This window comes from Notamacropus eugenii, chromosome 3 (genome assembly GCF_028372415.1).
Source record: "Notamacropus eugenii isolate mMacEug1 chromosome 3, mMacEug1.pri_v2, whole genome shotgun sequence".
Taxonomy (NCBI): domain Eukaryota; kingdom Metazoa; phylum Chordata; class Mammalia; order Diprotodontia; family Macropodidae; genus Notamacropus; species Notamacropus eugenii.
Genome location: NC_092874.1, coordinates 220,217,667 through 220,223,586, shown reverse-complemented (window position 1 = coordinate 220,223,586; position 5,920 = coordinate 220,217,667). Strand labels below are relative to the sequence as shown.

Here is a 5,920-nt window from a genome sequence, read left to right as displayed (position 1 = left end):
GTGAACTTTGCAGAAATCAGGGAATACTGCAGGCCCATATGGTCACTTCCCTCAACCATTCCTGCACTTGAAGATCCCAAAGCATAGATCTAGAATTAGTAAAAAAAAAAAACCTAAAACCTTGTTTCTGATCAATCATCATCCTGGAATCCATATCCTCTAACTCTCTTGTCCCCCAATGGAAAAAAATACATTAGAGATGAAACTTCCCATACAAAAAGGAAACCATTTCTGAAGCTGCTTTTGGCTTTTTTGAAGCATCTTTGAGAAACCATCATCTAATCTGGACATAGACTTGGAAACCCACAGCATCCCACTTCCATTTCCATCAGTTGTAAAGAATATCCTTTAATAAATCTCATTTAAATGTATAAGCCTCTTGTGTGAGTTTCTTTTTCTATTTCTTAGTGCAGACACTTGGATTACCATGTATTCCTTCATTTGGAGAGAGAGACATTTGCCACCAAATGAAGAAATTGAAATGAGTAGGAGAAGCTGATCAATTCTCTTCCTTATTAAATTCCTCAAACTCATGGAGCCCTCAGGATTCTAATTGTTGTAGTGTGGCTCTAAAGTATGCATTTAGGGGGAGAGAATCCAAAATATAATTGTAAGGCAGTGTGATATTTAGAGGCACTGAATTTACAGTCAATGCATCTGAATTCCTATCTCAGATATGCTATTTACTAGCTGAGTAACCTTGGACAAATCATTTAACTTTTCTTGGCCTTAGTTTTCTCAACTAAATGTAGCACCTGTGCAGTCCCCTTACATGTGGGTACCCAGAGAATCTGATCCAGATTTAAGGCACTCTATCTGTAGCCACTCAAAGTCATAGCTCATGAGTCCCCACCAATGCATTTATTTTTACTAGTCAATTAGAAGATACATTAATTCAAAGCAAAGACATGGAATCTGTTAGAGACACACTTGACACACAAAGGGTTATCAAGGAAAATTTATTAAAATAGAATTCAGAGGAGGGAGGGCCTTCTATGTTCATTCCCTTGAATGAACAGAATAACTTTCAGTAAGGCGACAGGAAGACTACAACATGTTCAGAATAATGGAAGCTACTTATACTGTTCCAAATTTTGGATCTCCCACGACACCATCCATTGCCATGTGACTTCATGTTCTGCTCTCTGATAGGCTTTCCCTCAAACAAATCATCAAGCCTGAGCACAAGTTTCTTATCTCTACCTGATGGTACTAGATCACAAGCCTGATCGCCCAAAACCATGGAAACAGAACTTCCTCGTTTCCCACAAACTCCCCCCTTTTGTCTTTATTAAAATTTCTGTTTCCCACCTAAGTCCAATCAATACCTCCTTACATTCTTTCCCCTATGAATTCTTCCCTTCATCTGTCTCCCCTTTATATGAATATGGGAAGGGAGCCAAGTTGACCAATGCATTGACTAATTACAAGGGGACAGCTCCCTTTCATAAGTACAGATACAGAGATTCAGAAGAAAAAGGTAAATCAACTAATTGTCCTTTTAGAAGTTCCATCTCATACAGCAGTCTGGGAAGGAACATCATCTGACACATTTTTCTGGTCTGGATGCTTGTTCAAGCCATCTTCAGCACAGTGTCTCAGCATCTTCTTCCCTTTATCTTCTTATAGAAATCCAGATGTCCATTCTTCTACAAAACTGACCTTCATACAATTTTAAATTATCATTCATAAGCTTTATACTCATCACTCTTAAAACATCATCTGATAATCATTTAATATAACTTTCTGATTTTAGAAATTTGCTAAAAAAAAGAAAAAGAGGGACAATATAAATTCTGGTCCCATTAAGTCTTAAATAGCAAATAAATATTGGCTTGGTATCCTTTCGGACAGTCATCTCAAATTTGATTGAGTCATTAGTTACCAAATCAAGTTACATTATTTTTCTGTCTCCTTAAAATACTTCTTCACACTCTCACCACTTACTGAAACCGCCTGAAACTGACCCATCCAGCAAACTTTCCTATCTACCTCTTACATTTTCAATCAAACCTTTATTTATATCTTTCCAAATCTCTCAATCCCATTACTCAGATTATCCATCTTTTCTTTATATTTTAACCATAACTCTCTGCGCTGGAATCTCATTCCAGCTTAAACAAAGCAAAGTAGTTAAATCTACCACTATATGGCAGACATCAGCATTATCACTGCTTATTTATAACCAAATATAAGTTTCAAATTATCAAATTTCTATCACACCCTTTTAAAACCCCAATCTATATATAACAAAATCCAAATTTAGAAATTGTAACAATTACATTAGGTTAATATTGCATCGAACATATGCCCATCTGGTGTGTCAAGCACTTTACAGTCATAAACGCCAAATAACAATACCTTCTTCTGTTAAATCCTGATAGAAAGAGCATTCTCAGATGCTGCTCTTCATTCCTTCAGGACAGATTTTGACTTGAATCATATCAAATCTGGTTTTATAATCTCTAAGGATAAATATTTTAACTCAAATACTCTTGCTACTTAAAAGAAATCTTTATTCATAACTTCTCACAATTAATCCCTTGAAGGAATATGTGGCAGCCATTTTCAGCTCTGAATAGCTTTTCCTTACAGAACTGAAATGCAATCTTCTGTCTCTCCTCCCCCCCGAGGCTCTCCCAATCCCATTCCAGCTTTTGAATCCAAGTGTGTGTGTGTGTGTGTGTGTGTGTGGGTAACTTTCCCTGGTAAAGAGCACATGGATACTCTGCTGTTCCACCCATATCCTTCTCCCTTGGGAATTTCAGGCTGTATACTGGGAAAAGCGTATAGAGTTCTACAAAGAGTTTGAAATTACACCTGTTCTCCTCAGGTTAGTGTAAAATATGCCAGTCTCCCCAGGCAGAAGCTCTCGTAGTTTCAAAAGATTAAATAATTGACCCCCTAAGTACTCACCCTCCTTGTCTTCATCTTTCAGAATCTGGACAGAGTTAATGCTTCTAAAAGAAATCACTGAAATTCTAAAGCGAATTTGCAATTTTAAACACATTATTTGGTATTAGATAGATTGACTTAATTTAAACATAAAGTACAGATTTTAGCTTGAGATGTCAACAAATCAAAACTCAAATTTTCACTACAGACTGTCTGAGATTTTTTTTTTAATGTGCTAATACAAGAGACTCTTCTTAGGTGAGGTAGAGAATGGACTGCTCCTCCTCTATCTGAGGAAAAAAGATTTTCCTTTATCTTTCTTTTCACATTCAAAAACTTGGCCAGAGTTTAGAATGCAGAAAAAAAGGTTTTTCATTCTCTCTCTCTCTTTCCCACCCCACTCACTCCCCTGAAAGTGCTCTGGGGCAGGGGAGGGGGGTGTGGGAGAAGGGGAAGATAATGGGGAAGCCTTGCAGGCTGGCTGCATTTACAATTTAATGAAAAACTTCATAAACACACACAGGCAAGATATTTAATAAAGCATTATCAGTTTCAAATTTGAATTCAGATCTGGTAAAAAAAAAAGACAACAAAACTTGCAGTTCCTAGCCAATTTTAAGGATTAAATTCCTCCCTAATAAGCTCACTCCAGCTTCTGGGACAAACAAGAACCTAGAAGTTATTTGTCTATCCCTACACCAGATGACTTAGGAAAATTCTGGTAGCTTTTGAGACTAAAGTCCCTGGGCCCCAGCAACCAGCATAGTCCTTTTGACCTGGGAGTATCCTCCTAATATCCACAGGGCTCTCCTCCCTGCCATTGCTTGAATTCCCAGGATTCTGTCCAAGTTCACTCATTGGCCTAGGGCCAATCAGAAAATTCCTGGACAGGGATATGATCAGCAAAGCATTTACCATGCTGAGCTTCACTCCGTCAGCAAAATACTGACCCAGAGTACAAGTTCGCGGGGTGACCTGATCCTTGCCCAGTATACTGGCTTACCTGGTCAGCCAGCAAATATTGCTCCTCAATTCCTCTGAACTTCCTGCCCATGGTCTGACATCTTGTGCTTGAACTGGAGTAGACTTAACTTACAGAGACTGTAAAAAAAAATTTATTTTACAGGGGCGCTCTCCCTGTGTTTTCTCACTCCCTCAAGATGAGCCTCACATTGGGTACCAAATTGTTAGAGACGCACTTGACACACAAAAGGGTATCAAGGAATATTTATTAAAATAGAATTCAGAGGAGGGAGAGCCTTCCATATTCATTCCCTTGAATGAACTGGTAACTTCCCGTAAGGCTACAGGAAGATGACAATATGTTCAGAATAATGGAAACTTCTTATAGTGTTCCAAATTTTGGATCTCCTGTGACACCATCCATTTCCTTTCATGCTGTCCTTTCTGATAGGCTTTCCTTCAAGCCTGAGCACAAGTTTCTGAACTCTACCTGACTATGCTAGGTCACAACCCTGATCATCAAAACTGTGGAAACAGAACTTCCTTGTTTCCCACAGAATCCAATATCATAGCAGAGAAAAATGACAAGCTCACCTTACACGCACATTAGATACACTGTACTACAGATCATATCACTAGTGGGGAAAGGCATACACGTAGAGAACCTGTATGATCAGGGATTATTTAGAGAGGGTTTGTATATAGGAAATCCATGAAGTCAGGAAACATGCATGTTTGATCAGGGTGCATATATTGGAGACATTAGAAACTCATATGGCCAAGATACACTCATAGTTGGGGTAACTCATGGCTCCAACACTGTAGAGCTGCTAGTGTTGTCTGGGAATATCATCATGCTCCTCTGTACAGGGCATTGTGTCTCCATTCTCCACTAGGCGTCTTATCTCTATGATGGGTGTTCTGATCTTGTGGTCAATAAGCTTTTCTCTGCTACTGTTCCCTGGGCTTTAGATATCTATCCTCCTTAGAGCTAGTTACACTATTTTCTCCTACTGTCTGCTGGGTTGTAGTGTCTAGAAAGTTTTTCCTGATAGGGAGAGCTAAGCTTTTTATTGTGATGCTAAAGGTAACGAGAGACCTAGTGTAATTAAACAGCAGGCAACAACAACAACAAAAAAAACTAGCAGAAAAGCCTAGGTTAACGTTAAGTTTACTCTTGTATTACCTCTATCTGATCCTAATTTGAAGTCTCCGGTCGCAGACTACTATCCAAGTTTGAGGTAGAAAATTCTTTATAACTCCTGTTCTATTTCTACTTGATACCTTATGTCTTCACAACTTATTCGGGGAAATTTTCTAAAAATGAAACAAAACAAAGCAAAATCTGATACACTTGAGTTATGTAGAGACTGAGACATCATGGGGAATTTCACTCCCAAGTAGATTTTTTTATTACTTTGCAAATGAAAATAGAGCAAGAACAACAACAGAAAAAGCTAGAGGAAGAATCCAAGAATCCAAGGCCATTTCCTGGTTATCTTCCTCCCTCGCCACACCCCCAGCACCTTTTTTGGCATTTGATTCTTGTATTTGGATTTCAAAATTCATACAAGCTTCTGATATTTTCATCAGAAATATTTGAAAGTTCTCTATTACATTAAACATCCATTCCTTCCCCTGTGACTTTCTCTGACCCCTAGAAGATTATTCTTACTGTAAGCTTATACCTTTTACCTTTTAGTGTATTGTATTCCAAGATCTCCTTTCATTTAAAGTAGAAGCTTTCAGGTTTTATATGATGTTGACTATGGTTTCTAAACATTTATACTGCTTCTCTCTAGATGCTTGCAGTGTTTTTCTTTAACACGGAAACTCTAGATTTTGACTATGATACTCCTGGGAATTTCCCTGTTAAGGTTTCTCTCAAGAAGTGATTGGTGGATTTTTTTCTACCCTCAGTTTACGCTTTGATTCTAATAGATTGGGGAAGTTTTCATTTATGATTTCTTGAAACATACCCAGGTTCTCTAAGAAATTATGCTTCTCCTCAATGTAGCTCAGGTCATGAGGCATGGATGATCAGTATGCAGAGTCTGTTCAT

General features: G+C 38.1%; 1 long non-coding RNA gene across 1 annotated transcript; it reads right to left on the bottom strand.

The window, feature by feature from the left end:
• Positions 1–943: 943 nt before the first annotated feature.
• On the bottom strand, positions 944–5,620 carry LOC140533994 (uncharacterized). The gene is made up of 2 exons (XR_011977133.1): positions 5,045–5,620; positions 944–3,996 (listed from the first exon to the last, which is right to left on the bottom strand). It is a non-coding gene; the product is annotated as an uncharacterized lncRNA (long non-coding RNA).
• Between the last annotated feature and the right edge of the window lie 300 nt (positions 5,621–5,920).